This window comes from Hyperolius riggenbachi, chromosome 1 (assembly GCF_040937935.1).
Source record: "Hyperolius riggenbachi isolate aHypRig1 chromosome 1, aHypRig1.pri, whole genome shotgun sequence".
NCBI classification, from domain to species: Eukaryota; Metazoa; Chordata; class Amphibia; order Anura; family Hyperoliidae; genus Hyperolius; species Hyperolius riggenbachi.
In genome coordinates, this window is record NC_090646.1 from 148,645,055 (window position 1) to 148,663,575 (window position 18,521).

Below are 18,521 nucleotides of genomic sequence, written 5' to 3' on the forward strand. Positions count from 1 at the left end.
TATATATTCATTTGTTTTGGATGAAATGATTGCATTTCTTGTTCCAAGTATTCTCTTAAGTTTACATCACTTTGATCTTTAAACACTGCTTTAATTATGATAATATACAGATTAATCTACATAGGATAACAAAGGGAAAAAAAACACTAGGGCTAGTTCACACTATGGCACTTTTTCTGAAAATTTTAGTGTTTTGCTGGTGGCAATCAGCAAAGCATTGCGATTTGTATAAAATCACAATCGCGCTGCATGGAGCATTTCTGAGCGATTGCGCTTAAAGGGATGATGCAAATTTCCACATTCCTGCAAAATCACTCGGAAAATCGCTGTGCATTTTGCAGTGTGAAGTGATTTAAATTGACTTAAAGAGGAACTTCATCCTAAACAAACATACTGTCATTAAGTTACATTAGTTATGTTAATTAAAATAGATAGGTAATATAATATCTTACCCACCTTGTTTTAAAAGAACAGGCAAATGTTTGATTTCATGAGGGCAGACATCTTTTTGGTTGAAAGGAGGTGTCAGGGAGCATGAGACACAGTTCCAACTGTCCTGTGTGCTGATCACCCCTACCAGTTGCTATGCACCGTCAATAACATGGGAAATCCCATCATGCTTTGCACAGCATCAAGGGAAAAAATGCCCGGGCAGTTTTCTTTGATGGGGCGGAGCTTAGCTTTTGTGCAGCTAAAAATGAGGCTTATGTAAGAAAAACAAAGTTCTGATGCTGTGAAACTGTTAAAGAAACACCAAACCTTTTCAGTGCTGCTGAGTAGATTTTTAGTCTAGTCAGAACTTTGTTTTTTGGAGGTTCACTTTAAAGTTAATTTTTCTAATTCCACTGCTCAAGAGATGACCTGGATGGATCACTGAACCTTCCAGAAAAAAGAAAAAGGCCTAATAGAGAAAAAAAATCTATACATAACTGTAGCCAGGGGAAGAAAGAAAAAATTGTTAGACGGAAAGAAGGAAGGAAGGAAATGAAGGAAGGAAAGGAAGGCAGATGGGAAAAAAAGACTAAGAAAGAAAGAAAAACTATAAAATTATTACTATGGGTTGATTTCCACAGGCCAAGCATTGTGTTCCATGCATTAATGAGGCGGAGAGCTCAAATAATTCTAACTCCAGGACTTTGGAAACCCTTCTCTGCCTCTGCCACTGAGACAAGGTTGGTACACCTGCCGTACCCTAGGTTTCTGCAATTAGCTTCCTTAAAACTAGAGTAGACATTTCAACTAGTTTATAATTAATATTGCTTGGACCAAATGGATTAAGCCAAAATATGTATAAAACTGCAATAATGCCAGCATAAAAATTCTCAAGCACACCCAATTTATAATGGTAATTGCTGCATCAAACCCACTGTTGTTACCTTTCTCAGCGTATGAGGGTATTTGTGCAAGTCTTGAGAAAGGGGGACCCGGCGAGGCCCACAAAACAGTTGTCGGTTTGATGCAGCAATTGGCACAAATGAAGAGTTGGTGTGCTGGAATTATTGAAGATCTATACGCTATATTACTCGGGAACCAGACGTGTTTACTTATTTTGCACCAGATACCATGATTAAGTGTTGTGGACAGCTGTAGCTCCTAGTTAATTCATGCTTTGTCTATTGATTTCTGTTTGATTCAGATCAAGTGTCTATATAGCCAAGAAAGGGTTGTAGGAGGTCCTTTCCCAATTTTTTTTCTCAAATTCAGATAACTCAAGTCAAAATGGACCTATATGTTTTTCTAAACTGGTTATATAGCTGGCTAGCTGTAGGTACATACAATGACCATAGCATAGGAGCAACTTGTATATAGTGCCTTTCTTGTAACCAGTTGACAGCACGGTAGATTCTTCTATCGTAATCAAACCCAGCACTGCCAAATCATGACCAGGGCAAATTCATGGTTGCAAGCAAGAAACAAGGCTGGGTGCTGATGGGGTAGAGATGTATTATAGTCTCTCCAGAATACTAAGCTAAGTTTAATTAACAAGTGCATACAGTAGTTGATCAGTTGAGTTATCCTTGGAAAATTCCAAGACAATGCTGAACGATATCGTCTTTCAAATAGTGAAGTTTGAGGTCAACCCAGCTTCCAGATACTCCAGCCTTCTTTACTGAAGAATCTGACACAGATGTACTTTACAATAATAGCTCAACAGCACAGGTACTGGTAGCTTACCTGATTTTTTTCCTGACAAAAGTACTGTATTTCACATGGTTAACAATAGATCATTAGCATAGGTCAGAATTTTAATTTCTCTTCTACCTAACTTTAGTCTAAAGGCATTTTATTGATAAGATGTGAAAATATCATCTAGGAGAAACTTTGGATAAAAAGTGTTTTGGATCAAGTCCATTGTGTTCTGTGGAGGTAATGTAACACTCACCTGCTTTTAAACTTTTTAATTGTTTTCTTTTCTTTTTTGGCACCTCCTATCTAAGTTGTTGTATCGAATTCTCACTCTTTTTAAAGAATGCCTCAGAAAATATTACTTGTCTCTTGCAAATTAAGGTAAGAGTTTTTTTGTTTTTTTTTCCATGAGGTACTGCTATTTGATTGGTGAGGTGAGGGAAAGTGCTCACCTACATGACATCCCTGAATAATAACAGGCATAGAACATCCACTTATTATATATGGCAACAGGGCCTAGGGGGATTCACATGGGAGTCAGCTATAGTAATTTATAACTTACGTCAATGTAAATGAGTGATTGGGCATGTTAACCCACAGTCAGACAATATTGGACAGACCAGATGTCACTGAACTTTGGCTCCCATCAAATGCAGCTCAGGCTACTTTTTATGCTGCAGATAACATAAATATTTATCTGTGACAGGATTCATTAATGTGTTTAATCAATTCACAGGGTGGAATTTTGCTTATTAATCACCAGGATTGTACAGACCTGTCTGCAACTCCATTGTGTACATATGGGACCATATGCAATTCACTTTTTCTCCTGAGTTTTCTCCAAGGTGATATTTTTTAATGTGTCAATAAAATGCCTTTCAAGCCAACAGAAAGCAAAAAAATACTCAGAATAATCTTGATAGTACTATTTAGCTACTTTTCAGTACGTTTCACAGCTGAAAAGTGCTAGAAAGTTATTTTAAATAGAAGATAAAAAATTATCTCCTTGGAGAAAACTCAGGTGAAAAAGAGAATTGCATATGGCCCATAGTCCTTATAGTCATGTGAAAAAGTATTTTGCATTACAGGGAAACTTTTGAATTCTTCAATGTGCTTGAACATAGAGAGAATTGAAGTGATAAATTAAGATAATATAAGAAATATAATTCATCATATATATTTTGTAGTCCATTGATCAATTGAAATATTTTTTTTCTTCTGCTGCTTATGATTGATTTATAAAGTGCCAACACATTCTGGGGCACTGTACAAAGTAAGACACAAACATGGGGTACATAATACTACAATTATATGGGCAGCACGGTTGCGTAGTGGTTAGCACTCTCGCCTTGCAGCGCTGGGTCCCCGGTTCGAACCCCAGCAAGGTCAACATCTGCAAGGAGTTTGTATGTTCTCCCTGTGGCTGCGTGGGTTTCCTCCGGGCACTCCGGTTTTCTCGCACACCCCAAAACCATACAGATAAGTTAATTGGCTTCCCTCTAAATTGGCCCTAGACTAAAATATACAGTACATGTACTACACAATACATACATAGATATATGACTGTCGTAGGGACTAGATTGTGAGCTCCTTTGAGGAACAGTTAGTGACAAGACTATATATACTCTGTACAGCGCTGCGGAAGATGTTGGCGCTATATAAATACTAAATAATAATAATTATTATCAGTGGCGTACCTAGGGCATTTGGCACCCGGTGCTGGGTATTAACCACTTCAGCCTACAGCTTCGAACATCTTATGCATCCGAGCAATGTTCACCTCCCATTCATTTGCTAATAACTTTATCGCTACTTATCAAAATTAATTGATCTATAGCTCGTTTTTTCCGCCACTAATTAGGCTTTCTTTAGGTAGTACATTTTGCTAAGAGCCACTTTACTGTAAATACATTTTAACAGGAAGATTAAGATAGAAATGGAAAAAAATCATTATTTCTCAGTTTTTGGCCATTATAGTTTAAAATTAATACATGCTACAGTAATAAAAACCCATGCATTTTATGTGCCCATTTGTCCCGCTTATTACACCATTTAAATTACGTCCCTATCACAATTTATGGCGCCGATATTTTATTTAGAAATAAAGGTGCATTTTTTCAATTTGCGTCCATCACTATTTACAAGCTTATAATTTTAAAAAATTTAATAAGATACTCTCTTCACATGTATATTTAAAAAGTTCAGACCCTTAGGTAACTATTTATGTAGTTTTTTTTTTTTTTTTATTGTAATTTTTTTTATTTTTTTTTTATTACAAAAATGTATTTGGGTAATTTTAGTTTGGGAGGTAAATAGCCAATTTTAGATGTAATATAATGTATTTTTTATTCAATACAGGTATGTGGGTGCAGTTTACTATTTGGCCACAAGATGGCCACATTCAAAAAATTCCTGGATGTGAACAATGTCGCATCTAGGAACTAAAATGAAGAGAAGAAGTTTCCTGGGGGCAGAAATACCACGCTCTCTGATGAGAAAGCGTCGGTATTTCTGCCGGGGACTTAGATCGGTGAATGGGAATTATATATTCCCATTCACTGATCGGGGGGGCAGCGGGAGGCAGCGGGAGCGCGCGCGGGCGCGCGCCCGATCGCGCGCACCACACGGCTGCAGCACCACTGCCTATCTGGACGGATATATGCGTCCAGATCTGGCGAAGTGGTTAAAAGACACCCCCCCTAAAAAAATGGGCGTGGCCACAACCTGCGACCTGCTCCGTGGCAAAAATGGGCGTGGTCATGGCCGGATGAGGGTGGGGCTAACTGTAATTTAAAGTATTAGCTAGTATAGTTGCCCCAGTATAGCTAGTAGTTTCCCCCAGTATAGCTGCCCCCAGTGAAGCTAGTTTAGTTGCCCCCAGTGAAGCTAGTTTAGTTGCCCCCAGTATAGCTAGTATAGTTGCCCCCAGTATAGCTGGTATAGTTGCCCCCAGTATAGCTGGTATAGTTGCCCCCAGTATAGCTGGTATAGTTGCCCCCAGTATAGCTAGTATAGCTGCCCCCAGTATAGTTGCCCCCAGTATAGCTAGTATAGCTGCCCCCAGTGAAGCTAGTATAGTTGCCCCCAGTATAGCTGCCCCCAGGATAGCTGGTATAGTTGCCCCCAGTATAGCTAGTATAGCTGCCCACCAGTATAGCTAGTTTAGTTGCCCCCAGTATAGTTTAGTTGCCCCCAGTATAGCTAGTATAGTTGCCCCCAGTATAGCTGGTATAGTTGCCCCCAGTATAGCTACCCCCAGTATAGTTGCCCCCAGTATAGCTAGTATAGCTGCCCCCAGTGAAGCTAGTATAGTTGCCCCCAGTATAGCTAGTTTAGTTGCCCCCAGTATAGCTAGTTTAGTTGCCCCCAGTATAGCTAGTAGAGCTGCCCCCAGTATAGCTGCCCCCCAGTATAGCTAGTTTAGTTGCCCCCAGTATAACTAGTTTAGTTGCCCCCAGTATAGCTAGTTTAGTTGCCCCCAGTATAGCTAGTACAGTTGCCCCCAGTATAGCTGGTATAGTTGCCCCCAGTATAGCTAGTAGAGCTGCCCCCAGTATAGCTGCCCCCCAGTATAGCTAGTTTAGTTGCCCCTGAAATAGCTAGTTTAGTTGCCCCCAGTATAGCTAGTACAGTTGCCCCCAGTATAGCTGTCCCTGGAGGGGGGAAGCAGCGCTAGAAGGAGGGGCAGTGGGGGCAGCAGTGGGAAGGGGGGAAATATCCCCCCCTCCCTCACCTGGGACCCCTCCTTCTGCCTCTCTCCCCCTCCATTCAGAGGTGCCAAGTGCGGGCTCGGGGGCGGGGAGACATGCGCAGAATTACTCACCACTTCCACGTACCAAGCGCCGGCAGCGTCATGTCGTCACAGATCTCCGCCTTCAATGAAGGCGGAGATCTGTGATGACATGACGCTGCCGGCGCTTGGAACGCCGAAGTGGTGCGTAATTCTTCGCATGTCTCCCCGCCCCCGCCGCCGAGCCCGCACTTGCCACCGCTGAATGGAGGGGGAGAGAGGCAGAATGAGGGGTCCCAGGTGAGGGAGGGGGGGATATTTCCCCCTTCCCACCGCTGCCCCCACTGCCCCTCCTTCTAGCAATGCTTCCCCCTCCTTCTCTGCTGCTGTGGGGGGTTGTGGCGACACCCCCCTGGGTGTCTGTCACCCGGTGCGCCCCGCCCCCCTGCGCTCTACAATAGGAACGCCACTGATTATTATATACACCAATATACAAAGTGCAGAGTTGGTACAAAATACAGAATTGGTAATTACAGTGACAGAAGTACCGTAATATGAATAAAATGTGTAAGAAAATCCAAGACAAAAAAAGGGTGAGAGAGCCCGGCCCTTGTGAGCTTACAATCTAAAAGAATAGGGGAGAGCAAGAGGTGGGGGGGAGGGGGTGTACAATATTCATACCTACAGGCAGTGTGTTTTAGCCTAGCAGGAGTACAACTAGTCCACATGTCGAAGGGGGAAGGCCTAAAGTAGAGCATATACTATATGCTGACGGAAAAAGGGAGTTTTGAGGACGTGTTTAAAGATATCAAAGGTTGGAGAGTGACGGATGTGGTGTGGAAGGGGATTCCAGCGAAATCTTGTATGCATGAATTCAAGGAGGTGATTCTAGAGGAGGACAAAAGAATGTTATGTGCAGATCTGAGATTGCGGTAGGGTTGGTATCTGGAAACTAGCGAGGAGATGTACAGAGTGGAGAGATTGTGGAGAGCTTTGTATTTTAGGGTTAGGAGTTTGAACTGGATCTTAATTGGTAGCCAATGAAGAGCTTGACAGAGAGGAGAAGCAGAGGAAGACTGAGAAGAAAGATGAATGAGTCAAGCAGCCGAGTTCAGTACAGATTGGAGTGGTGCTAGTCTGCTAGTTGGTAGTCCACAAAGTAGTATTTTAGAATAGTCCAGATGAGGTATTATAAGAGCAGGTATTTTAGTTAAACAAAAGTTTTTTTCTTAAAACAGAAAGAATTTGCGATAATTCAGGTTGGAGTGAGCTTGAGAGGTCTCCCAGTGCAACACTGCTGATTATATGCAAATTAACCATTGTACCCTTAGCAGCTAAACACACCTCCAGAACCGCTGGAATGCAATGATGTGTCAGCTTGTTGATTTGTACAGAGCCATAATAATCCAACATGCATACAGACTGTTTCGGATTGTTTGATCCTCATCAGTGCATGGCATGGATTAATTTGGCTCTATGCAGTAGGGCTTGTAAATCCGAGAGGTACAGACTAACCAGCAAGCTCATGGTGACCCAGAACTCATTGGAGTGTGTAAGGGACTACAATGGTACTAAAAGCCTACTTACTAAGATGTTAAAAAAAACCAAAAGTTTGCTTTCTTAAAACAGAAAGAATTTGCGATAATTCAGGTTGGAGTTGTTATAATTTAAGTAGGCCTCAGTTATTGGGACTGAGTTTTAGGTAAAAGGCTTGTTCGCAGAATATACCTTTAAATAGAGTTTCTCGTGATGCAGGCAGAAGCATCTCAGTGTCTGCTTGAAGCAAATGATACAAGCAGATACTGAGATGTTCCTAGTCCAAGGTCTTAGGCCTACACTGCCCCAGACAAATGGACTACAGGAACAATCAACATGGGCCATATTTATAAAACATAACATTCTTGCAACTAGGGCATGATATCTTATTGAATATTAATCGAGTAGGTGTGTGTCCTGACATCACAAGGGATCTGAACCAATCATAGATGGCTCAGATGAGGTCACATTTAACTCTTTCTGGTTCATATAAAGAGGGAGCACGGAGGGAAAAGGGGCTGCACTCTACTTTCCAGCTATCCGGCTCTCTATGCTTCCTAGTTAGAATACTAGCTTCCTGTATGTATGATGTAAATATATGTGATGTACATAGGACATAGGAAAGACTATTTATACTTTGAAGAAATCAAACTGTAACACAAGATGCTTAATAAACCCCTTTGAAAGGTGAAGAAGGCTGTCTCCGCTCTATCTCCTGTATGCTGTCGCTGTGAGTTGCAGCTCTGATGAGTTGCTGGTGCCGGAGCTAAAGGTGATTTATTACAGTTGGTGCCGTGAAAACTCTAGGCCAATCCCAGGTCGTTGATTGGTGATCCAGGTGGGCACAAGAGTCAGTCTAATTGAGACTTCTCGAAGCAGCGACTTAGATCTCTGTGAGGCAAGCACAAGAGAACAGGAGAAGCTCAGAGCGAGCTGAGCTGGAAGAGTTAAGAGCGGACTACGGAGGCCAGAGACGAGACGTGCAAAGCTTATCAAGCAGAGATAAGCTCTGTGCGGAGTGAGTCGGGAAAATCCCAGCGGCAGGGTCGATGTGGGCGCCCTAATTGGAGTGGACGTACGCCACACATAGGGGAAGGCAGTCCAAGAGAATGGGCTTGGCCAGATCCCATTAGGACCTTCAGCGCATCCGACGCCTGTGAGGAAAACTTGGGCCAAGATTGCTGGGAGACTCAGAGCTCGTTTCTGGTACAGAGGCCACACACCGCAAGAGGTTTTGATAAGGAGTTGGGCAATATGGAATTGAGACAGCTGCAGTGCTGGCAGCAAAGATGGAGATGTCAGTCGGATAAGCGAAAGGTTCCAGATGCCAATCTAAGTTTGGAGAAACACGAGATTCCTGAAATTGGAAAGAGACTAAAACACGAGATTCCTGAAATTGGAAAGAGACTAAAACACGAGATTCCTGAGATCGGAAAACATCTGAAAAAACTGACTGAGCAAAGCATAGTGCAAATTGCTAATGTTTTTCTTTCCCAAGGTGGTGCTTTTATAATGAAGAGTACCGTGCTGATGGTGATCCTAGGTTGCCATTTCGTCCTAGCAGAACGAAGAGAGGACATTCTCATGTATAATAAGGGGTTAATGAGAATACAAGGCCCAAACATGTTGATGTTGAGTGACAAAGGTACTAATCCTTTCACACCTCCCTCCGCTTGGCACAGATGGACCATGCAGGGACGGAGGAAAAGAGCACTTGTGCCAGGTGAAAACAAATTTCATGGCACAAGGTGGGTGAAAGGTCTGAAGGGTCAGGTGTGCTGGAAGGGTGACGTGAACGGCAGTGTAAATCTGCTATTGAATGTCACACTCCCAGAATCGATGCACCAATCCAAAGAGTTGTTAAAAGGTACATTGCAGTACAATGGGTACATGCAAAAGGTGGAGTGTGTGATTCAGGGGTACCTTGTCTTGGTTATGCAGAGTGAGATGGTTCCAGATTGGAGAGGAACGAGCAGGAGGCGTCAATTCTCATACCAGAGAGACGCAGGGGACAACATCACACTCTGGAGCTACCAACAGAGAGTGCCTCTGAAACAACTATACACACGTAAAGGCTGGAAAGCCGAGGGTTGGTGGTTCTCGAAACAAGAAGTAAAAATCGAGATCAAGCCACATTTCCAGGTAATAAAGAGGGTGGGGAGAGCGGTCCCGGGGGAGGGAAAGCCAACACAGGGAACCCCATTCACACCACACGGGTCACCACAGGAGACGATATTACACAGTCCATATGCAGCCACTTATCCTCATGCTAGTTGGGTAAGTGAAGAGGTACTCTTAATTGAAAGATTGCAGAGAGTACAGTCTTCCCGACCTCAGGTACATATTGTGCCTCAGGACATAAGGGGGGAAGAGGTCCAATCAGTACAGTTGGGGGCATATTTTGTCAGGGAGATGCTTAAAGATCCTGTGCAACTGAGATTGGACAAGGGGAGGTATATCGATTTTTCTGGAGAAGGATCTTTTGCATGGAAGCTTCAAGATGTTTGGGTGAACAAATGGAAACGGTGCAACATTCCTTTAGGCACCGCCACTTCCTTAGTTCCCACCTCAACCCGTGTCTTCCACCAGGACTTGAGAGGTCAACCTTTTTTGGTGCTAGACGGGGAGGTGAAACAAGTAGAGTTGTCCTCATGCGGGCAATTCTTGCAGAAGTACCTGCGTTGGCCGGGGCAAGTCAAATTTAGTGAAGAAGCCTGCGGGCTCAATAACGCAGAATGCGAGGCTACCATTCAAAAGATCCACCCTGAAGCCCAACCGATAGTTCCGGTGGCTGAAGGAAAGGTTTGTTTATTTAGCATTCTGTCTAAGGACACATTCAAGGTACATGTTCATAATTGTTCCAATAAGGGGGATCTGTCAAGGGGAACATATTGGGTGAGCGGAGATCCCATATGGATCCAGTCATCCAGGTTGGATGACGTTATTTCTCAAATTGTTAAGAGAACTCTAAAGTGCAAAGTTTAACGGGTAGTTCCCGTCCTAAAAGAGAACATGACATGGGACGAAGGGGAACAGGTTTTGATCCAAGACGACCACATTTTGTTACAAAGGTTAAACAAACAGTACACTAAGTTAGAGGTAAGATTTCACCATGATCCAGGTGATCTTAACGAGGTAGAACGCACAAATAAGCAGGTGAGTTCCAGTCTGACCTGGTGGAAAAGGTTTCCGGTGATGTTCCAGGGACACTCGGACTGGGCCTCTGCAGTTCCAAAGTTCTTTCTACACCCACTGGTCGTCTGGATGGGGATGACAACTTTAGGCATCATTATCCAGGTGAGGTTGCGTGTTAAAATTACGTAAAACAAATTAACCTGGTCCAGAGATTGGTGCCTCATAAACAATCTCCTGAACCGATATTTTCAAATTAAGGGATATACAGGGTTACGGGTATAGGTTTAGTAGTACCTGTGATGGAGCTGATTGTATAAAGGCGCTCTTTTAGAAGGCACCTGGCACTGCTCCATTGAGTAACAAACACACAAGTTTCACTTTTCTGTGGTCATGCAAGTTTGTGAGTGATACGCAAGCGACACAAATGCTGAGCATGTGGTATAGAGGGACTTAGAAGTAGGGCCTCCCCAGAGAGCCTGGTTACAGGAAGACCAAGAGGTCGTGCTCTCTCTCTCTTCAAGGGGTAACCGTCTAGAGCAGAGAAGGTGTGTGAGCACGAGCATCGAAAAGTGAAACATAAAGGAAAGAAACCAGGTACTGCTGGGTTCCGAAGCTGGGATCTGCGGATCAAGCCATTTTAGGGGGGATTGTTATAATTTAAGTAGGCCTCAGTTATTGGGACTGAGTTTTAGGTAAAAGGGTTGTTCGCAGAATATACCTTTAAATAGAGTTTCTCGTGATGCAGGCAGAAGCATCTCAGTGTCTGCTTGAAGCAAATGATACAAGCAGATACTGAGATGTTCCTAGTCCAAGGTCTTAGGCCTACACTGCCCCAGACAAATGGACTACGGGAACAATCAACATGGGCCATATTTATAAAACATAACATTCTTGCAACTAGGGCATGATATCTTATTGAATATTAATCGAGTAGGTGTGTGTCCTGACATCACAAGGGATCTGAACCAATCATAGATGGCTCAGATGAGGTCACATTTAACTCTTTCTGGTTCATATAAAGAGGGAGCACGGAGGGAAAAGGGGCTGCACTCTACTTTCCAGCTATCCGGCTCTCTATGCTTCCTAGTTAGAATACTAGCTTCCTGTATGTATGATGTAAATATATGTGATGTACATAGGACATAGGAAAGACTATTTATACTTTGAAGAAATCAAACTGTAACACAAGATGCTTAATAAACCCCTTTGAAAGGTGAAGAAGGCTGTCTCCGCTCTATCTCCTGTATGCTGTCGCTGTGAGTTGCAGCTCTGATGAGTTGCTGGTGCCGGAGCTAAAGGTGATTTATTACAGGAGTGAGCTTGAGATGTCTCCCAGTGCATCACTGCTGATTATAAGCAAATTAACTATTGTACCCTTAGCAGCTAAACACACCTCCAGAACTGCTTACACACTCCAATGAGTTCTGGGTCACCATGAGCTTGCTGGTTAGTCTGTACCTAACATTTTAGTTGTGTCCTGAGTGAGAAAAGGTGGGATACAAGGTATGTTTTTGAGGTGGAGATGACAGGAGCTAGTTAGGGAGTAAATGTAAGGAATAAAAGAGAAAGAAGTAAAATATTACCCCTAAGTGCAGTGCTTTGGCAACTGAAGTTATCGGGTTGTTATTAACATTTATTGTTATATCAGGCAGTGTTGGACAGAGACAATGGAAAAATGATTAGTTATGGTTTACTTATATTCTGTTTTAAGAAGCGAGAGGTCATGAAAGAGGATTTAGTAGACAAGCCATCAGAAACACGTGTGAGGAGGGAGTTATGGTATGGGGTCGAGAGATATAGTTGAGTATCATCCACATATAAGTGGTATTGAGATCCAAATGAGTTTATTAAGTTGCCAAGACCGTGCATGTAGATGGAAAGAGGAGGGGGCCAAAGACCGAGCCTTGAGGAACTCTCACACACAACTGTTGTTAAATATTTTTGCTTAGAACATTTTTATTGTTGTAATTGAGATAAAATATTGATTTGTCCACATGTGGGTTTTTCAGCCTGTGTGTGTTACTGGATGTTCACAGAGTGGTAAATAACAATGTTCCAGATGTTACACTTTACTGTTACAGCATTTAGCTCTGCTACTAGTGCACTGACCTTTGAAGACAGCAGCGTCTATCACCACTGAAAAGGAATGTTTGAGCTTTGACACAGGCATGTGTCCAGGATAGCCTTGATGCGGGAATACATTTTCTTTGAAATCATACATCAAATAACCAGACTTGTATGAAGCCACAGGCGAATACTGACAGCACAGCTATAAATTTGTGTGCAGCATTTTATGTCATAGCTTTTATTTTGCTGTTTGCAGAAGATGTGTCAGGCACCTATGTGCAATGAATAAAAAGACTGTAGCTGTGCAGCCAAGCTGTACGGTGTTCCTCCTCATCATTACAGCATGTACCACTTATGAGTGATGAGGTTTATCATGTATCCCTTTGGCCCGGTTCACATTAGTGCTAAAAAATGGTCCATTCCCGGATCGGAAGGGAACGTATCGGAACGGAGCGAATGGATCCAATGTTAACCTATGGATACGTTCACATCCATCAAAAACAAATCCAGTCCGCATGATCCGCAAGTTTCCTGCTGCAGCAATTTTTCCGGACAGCTAAGCCCAGCAGAACAGAAATGGAAGCTGAAGCGCTGCATTGGGGCAATGAGAAAATAGAATGTTTCTTCACATTAATGAGGAAATGGACCGTTCTAAGGGGCAAAATTTACTTTGGGGGTTGGGGTCTGGGGGAGGATATGGGGAAACGGAACGTAAACAGCGGAAGGCAAACAAAGTGAAAATAGATCAGATCGAGTGGTAATTAGATCCGTTTTCACTGATCTGTTTGCCACTTCAACGCAAGTGTGAACCGGGCCTAATTCTGAGCAACAGCAAAACATTGAAAAAAGTAACCTGTATTGCAAAAAAATACAGGTTTCTCCTCAATCCCACCATTACTGCACAGGGTCCCTCTATACATTTCCAACAAGACTTTCTCTGATATCTTCTCGTGGTGACAATCCTGCTCTGTGCAAGAACACAAAGTTGCTGCTGCACAGATTTTTCCTCCGTGCACTAGAGGCTTCCAACTTTTTGGGTAACTATTTCTTTGTTACCTTTTTTCCCTTACAGATTTACTTTAACCACTTTACCCCCAGCGGTACGAATTTCTCCGTCCCTTTTTTCCCCCCTAAAAAACCAGGGACGGAGAAAGCCGTACCTTCCGCGCTACCGCCGCTGTCCGCGCTCCCGCCGCTCGTGCATGCCGCCGCCCGCTCGCCCGGAGATCAATGAACGGGAAAATCCATTCCCGTTCGTTGATCTAGCCCCCGCAATGATCTGCCGCTTCTTTCAGAAACAGCGAGATCATTGTGAGTCTCCCAGCCTCCTACTGCTTCCTGTAAGCGTCCTTCCGGACGCTTACAGGTTGCATGTAAACAAACACTCTGTGGCCATCGTGTGGCCAAATAGTAAACTACACCCTAAAAGCATTTTACATATTCAAACATTACATTTACACAATAAATTAACCCATTACCTCCCACACTCCCCAAATTTTTTTTTTTTTTGTAATTAAAAAAAAAAAAATACAATAAAAAAAAAACATAAATAGTTACCTTAGGGACTGAACTTTTTAAATATTTATGTCAAGAGGGTATAACACTGTTACTTTATAAACTGCTGGCTTGTAATTAGGGATGGATGCAAAACTGAAAAAAATGCACCTTTATTTCCAAATAAAATATTGTCGCCAAACATTGGGATAGGGACATAACTTAAATGGTTTTATAACCGGGACAAATGGGTTAATACATTTCATGGGTTTTAATTACAGTAGCATGCTTTATTTAAAAACTATAATGGCCGAAAACTGAAAAATAATAATTTTTTCCCACATTGTTTCCTATTTCCCCATTAAAACACATTTAGAATAAAATAATTCTTGGCATAATGTCCTACCTAAAGAAAGCCTAATTGGTGGCGAAAAAAACAAGATATAGTTCATTTCATTGGGATAAGTAATAATAAAGTTATAGACGAATGAATGGAAGGAGCGCTGAAAGGTGAAAATTGCTCTGGTGGTCAGGGGGTAAAACCCCTCAGTGGTGAAGTGGTTAAGTTCTCTGTAATATAAACAAAAGCTTTCTAAACATTCACACATGGTTTTAATTAACAAATAATACTCATTTAAGTTTGTTTATATCTGATTTATGATGTTGATCTTAAAAATTTACAATAATGAAATAAACTGCAACAAGTTCAAGTACCTCTGAGCCAAAAATAAGTCACACTTGAGGTATGCGAACCAAGTATTGAGAGCCTAGCAGGTAGGGCAAACCCCGTTTCTAGGCCAGATTTATGCTTTTTCCACCCATAGGCTAACTTCCTTGTGGCACTCCTTCCTTGTGCAATATCCACATGCTCTTATGTATAGCTCCCAGCAGCAGCAGCTGCCCTAGGCCAAGGCCTTTGTGGCTTTTTCAGAAATACTGCCCTGTTTTACACTCAGGTTTATTATGGTCTTCTTTCCTCTTGTTATTGTATTTATAAATATACACCACTACCAACCACTTATTTCACCTTAGCTCTATTGCCAATCCAAGGGTGATCTTCTGAGGACTTATGCCATTTATTAGTTTGTTTAGCTTATATACCATTTTATAGTTAGCTGGTAGCTCCAGTTAAATTATTTAGCGGTTATTAGTCACCGGGGTCTTATGGCCAGGCACCAATGCAGGGAGGGGGGAGTTTGGCCTTAGGGTCAGGCAACACCAGGGGGGTGTTATGGTAAGGTCCCACTGGGGGGTGTCTTAGGGTTAGGCACCACCAGGGAAGGGTTATGTGTGAGTGTAGGGAGAGGTTAGGTTATAGTGAAATATCAACAAACATTGCCCATATTTTACAATATGAATCGGGTAGTAGAATATCGGTAAATCTACCGCTATTCTACTACCTCAATTAAATTGTTATTTATTGTTTACGCCTAAATTAGCACGCAACTTTAAATGAATGCCTGCCAGGTGTTCTGTACAGAATGTTCATTTACTTAGAGATTTATGCACAGAGGAAAATATTGCTTGCTTGCCAGTTGGAAAAATCTGTCATTTCCCACAGTGCAATTAGATTTGCAGACAGTCAGGACCATGGTCATGAGGATGACATCACACTGTGGGAAGGTTTTTAACCCAATATCAGCCATACAGACCCCCCTGATGATCTATTCAAGAAAAGGTAAATATTTCTCATGGGAAAGGGGTTAACAGCTACTGATTGGTATGAAGTTCAATCTTTGGTTAAAGTTCCTTCTTAAGAGCTGTTCATTTCCTTACACTGCTGCACAAGTAAATATATAAAATATCCTGCATTACAGAGAAACTTGCCAAATTTTGAATAATCTGTTCCCTGGGACTTGGCACAGCCCTTAGCTGGAACGTGTGGATGTTGTGCCGACACAGACTAGCTTGTGCTGATCTGCATTTCACCCCGGGGCTTAAGCACATTACCATGATTTTTCTTGAATAACTTGTTAAACTTTTTCCTGTCATAAATGACAGCTACACTGAGAGTCTTTGCTAAAGGGGCTCTCCGACTGACGGGCTTCCCCACCAGCACACACCTGTCAAGCATCTCACCAGCGTCAACAACCAACATGATTTCAATCTTATGAGCTGTCACCTCTATTTTAGTGGCCATCTGCCCAAGGGAGTAATAGATGCTCAGATGATACAGACATGTAGTAATTGCAGAGGAAACTGTAACTTTTCCCACTAGCTTTGTAACCAGAGCTAAAAACCACACAATGCATATTTGACAAAGTAATGCATGCCAATAAAGTTCCTTCATATTCTATTCATCCTATTGTTCATTGGAAATTTAGTTTTTTTTTTCAGCTACCATGCCCCCCATATAGCAAATACAGCCTAATGCCTACCATAAAACAACTGTAGCCACATGGCTCCCTCATAACAAGTACAGCCTCCTGTCCACAACTATGTCATTTACATATGTAGAACATGCAGGTATTATTAGGAGAAATCATTTTTTTTATACTTAAGTACCTGAGATAACCAATGCAAAAAGGATGTATACTTACCTGGGGCTTCTTCTGGCCCCCTGTAGTCTGTTGGCTCCCTTGATGTCCTGCTGGTCCCATCTGTCCCTCTGCTCTCAGCCACGGTGAAGTCCCCTGAGCCAGTTAGAGACTACTGCGCATTATCATCATCATTTAGTATTTATATTGCGATGATGAGCATGCGTGGCCATGCACCTCCTCGATCGTGCTCCTTTGTCTGGGAGCGTTCTGCACATGCACAGTTACAGCTGAGCAGGAGCACGACCCTCCCACAATGGGACCGCAATCAAGGAGACGCTCAGGCGGGGCCATGCATGTGCAGTGGTCCGCAGTCCGGCTGGATTGTGAATCCACAGTGGCAGAATGGAAGAGACAGGATGAGCACTGAGGGAACCCCAGGTAAGTATAAAGCCTTTTGTTTTGATTGTCTCATGTCTACTTTAAGGTTTGCTTTCTGTTTCAAGGATTTTATTGGGTTTTCTTTTAACTTTAAGGTTTGCTTTCATCATTAACACTCAATACATTTAAGTGGAGTTGCAGGTTCTAGTAAACCATTACAGCAATTAGCACAAATGTGACATAGAGAGGTTGCTTTTCTTCTTAAAGAGACACTGAAGCGAGAATAATTCTCGCTTCAGAGCTCATATGTGCCCCTGCTAAAACGCCGCTATCCCGTGGCTAAACAGGGGTCCCTTCACCCCCAACCCCCCCCCCCCCCCCCCCCCGCAAAATCAACGACCAAATTGGTCATAAATTTTGCTGCTCCTAGAGGCAGGGCTAACGGCTACAGCCCTGCCTCTAGCCGCGTCTATCAGCGGCGCATCGCCGCCTCTCCCCCGCCCCTCTCAGTGAAGGCAGACTGAGAGGGGCGGGGGAAAGGCGGAGATGCGCGCTGACAGAAGCGCGTGGGGCAGGGCTGCGGCAGTTAGCCCTGCCTCAATCCGAAAGAGATCCCCGCTGCATGGAGGGGATTTCGGGGGGTAAAGGACCCCCGTTTAGCCGCGCGATGGCGGCGTTTTACACACATGCCCCTGCTAACTATGAGCTCTGAAGCGAGATTTATTCTCACTTCAGAGTCTCTTTAAAGGACTTTCTGAGGCAAACTAGGCCAGCCCCCTCGCAGCCATTTCAGTCCCGGTCCTCGTCGGTGTCCCCTCTGGCCGGCCGCAATGATCGTGACCAGCCGGTGGGGTCAGTTCTTCTGCACCTGCACTTGTACCTACGTGTCCACACCATCTGGCGCATACAGCACCTGAGCACAACTACTGCACAGGTGCAGTGCGCTCCAGATGACCTGGAAGTGCGGGCACCATTTTCTTCCATGGTACAAAAAGAACCATGCTTTCCATGACAAAATTATAGTGTGGCACCCATCCTTCACTGACCTCAATCCTATTGGGAACATTTGGAGCATCCTCAAGCAAAAGATCTACAAGGATGGGAGGCAGTTTACATCCAGCTCAGTTTCAGCAGGCTGCTGGATGTACACTAGTTGTAGCTGACAATGGAATGTAAACAAAAGATAATTTAATCACCTCTTCGGATGTGACAGGAAGCTTTGCACCAAAGAAGAAAGTGCTGTGCATGCGTGACATCGTGTGGCGGAGTGGCATGAACAATAGAATTGTCCACCGCTAGGGTTGAGTAGATCCACTGGGCAAATCACTTGTGCATTGGAGGCCGCTATACACATGCCTAATTATCGGCTGAGGCGGCTGTTATCGGCCATCTCAGCCGACTTGAGTCAGGCATGTGTACGAGTTTGAATACTGTTTTGCTAAATAAAATTTTTGTGGTAGTATATTTCATGAAGTAAATAATCTTTTAGAGTAAAGAAGAAATGCTGAGTTTCATACTACTTTAAGGCGCTTATACTTTCCTAGTGGTTCTGGGTCACCATAAGCTATCTGTGT